At 40.2% G+C, this 871-nt stretch overlaps 1 pseudogene; it reads right to left on the reverse strand.

Annotated features, from left to right (window-relative positions):
* Positions 1–210: 210 nt before the first annotated feature.
* Positions 211–335, reverse strand: LOC117717424 (small nucleolar RNA SNORA17; annotated as a pseudogene).
* Between the last annotated feature and the right edge of the window lie 536 nt (positions 336–871).

Here is an 871-nt window from a genome sequence, read left to right on the forward strand (position 1 = left end):
GTTCCTTAAGAGGGTGTCTGTCTTGGGCTCACTCTTGCCCAGGGCCTGAGGCCCTAGGTAAGGTTCTTCTAATCTCTGGTTTGCTCCAATCCTGGGGACCTAGCCAGTTCTATCTGGTGCTAGACTGGTGGACATTTCAAGCTAGTTCCTTGTCCTGGACCCTCTGGTGCTAGAGAGGCGGTAGTCTCAGGCTTGCTTTTTTTTTCAGTGAATGTTAGGTTACTAATCATTCAGATGTCCATAGGTTATAAGTCATAGCCTCTCTCTTCTCTGTCACCTACTGATTGATGCACATGTGACACTGCAGCCACACCTACAATGCCTCTAGAGTCAGGAAATAAATAATCTTTTTAGGAGACTTGCTATATGTTTGGGGATTAACTACTTTCAATATGAATTATATTTACATTATAAATTATCACATCTTGTTGAGAGATGACTTTGAAAGCATGTTTATTTTAAGTAGTGTTCTACAAGACTTCCTGTTCTGGGGCAAGCCGAACTCTTGACCCTGTAACAGGGGAAAAAAAGATAAACAGCTAAAGGTAGTAAAGTGGAATGCCTTTCAGACTAGTTAATGGTAAATCATTTCCAACAGAGGTTGTTATGGGTCAGTCAGTGGCATAAAAATGCCACTGTGGGAATAAGAATCCAGAAACACATCCATGGAGAGAACACTCTAATCTCTCATGATAAATCTCAGTCAAAAACTCTAGCTGGATTTTTCCCAGGCAGGTCTGTAAATTGTAAATACTTGTCTTGATGATGTTACTTTTGTTTCCTTCTCCAACTTGGATACTCCAATAATTTCGGGATGTGCTAAGTACCAATTTAATGATGTTCTCTATCTGCTGTTTTTTCTATTTGTTCT

Source organism: Arvicanthis niloticus, chromosome 11 (genome assembly GCF_011762505.2).
Source record: "Arvicanthis niloticus isolate mArvNil1 chromosome 11, mArvNil1.pat.X, whole genome shotgun sequence".
Taxonomy (NCBI): domain Eukaryota; kingdom Metazoa; phylum Chordata; class Mammalia; order Rodentia; family Muridae; genus Arvicanthis; species Arvicanthis niloticus.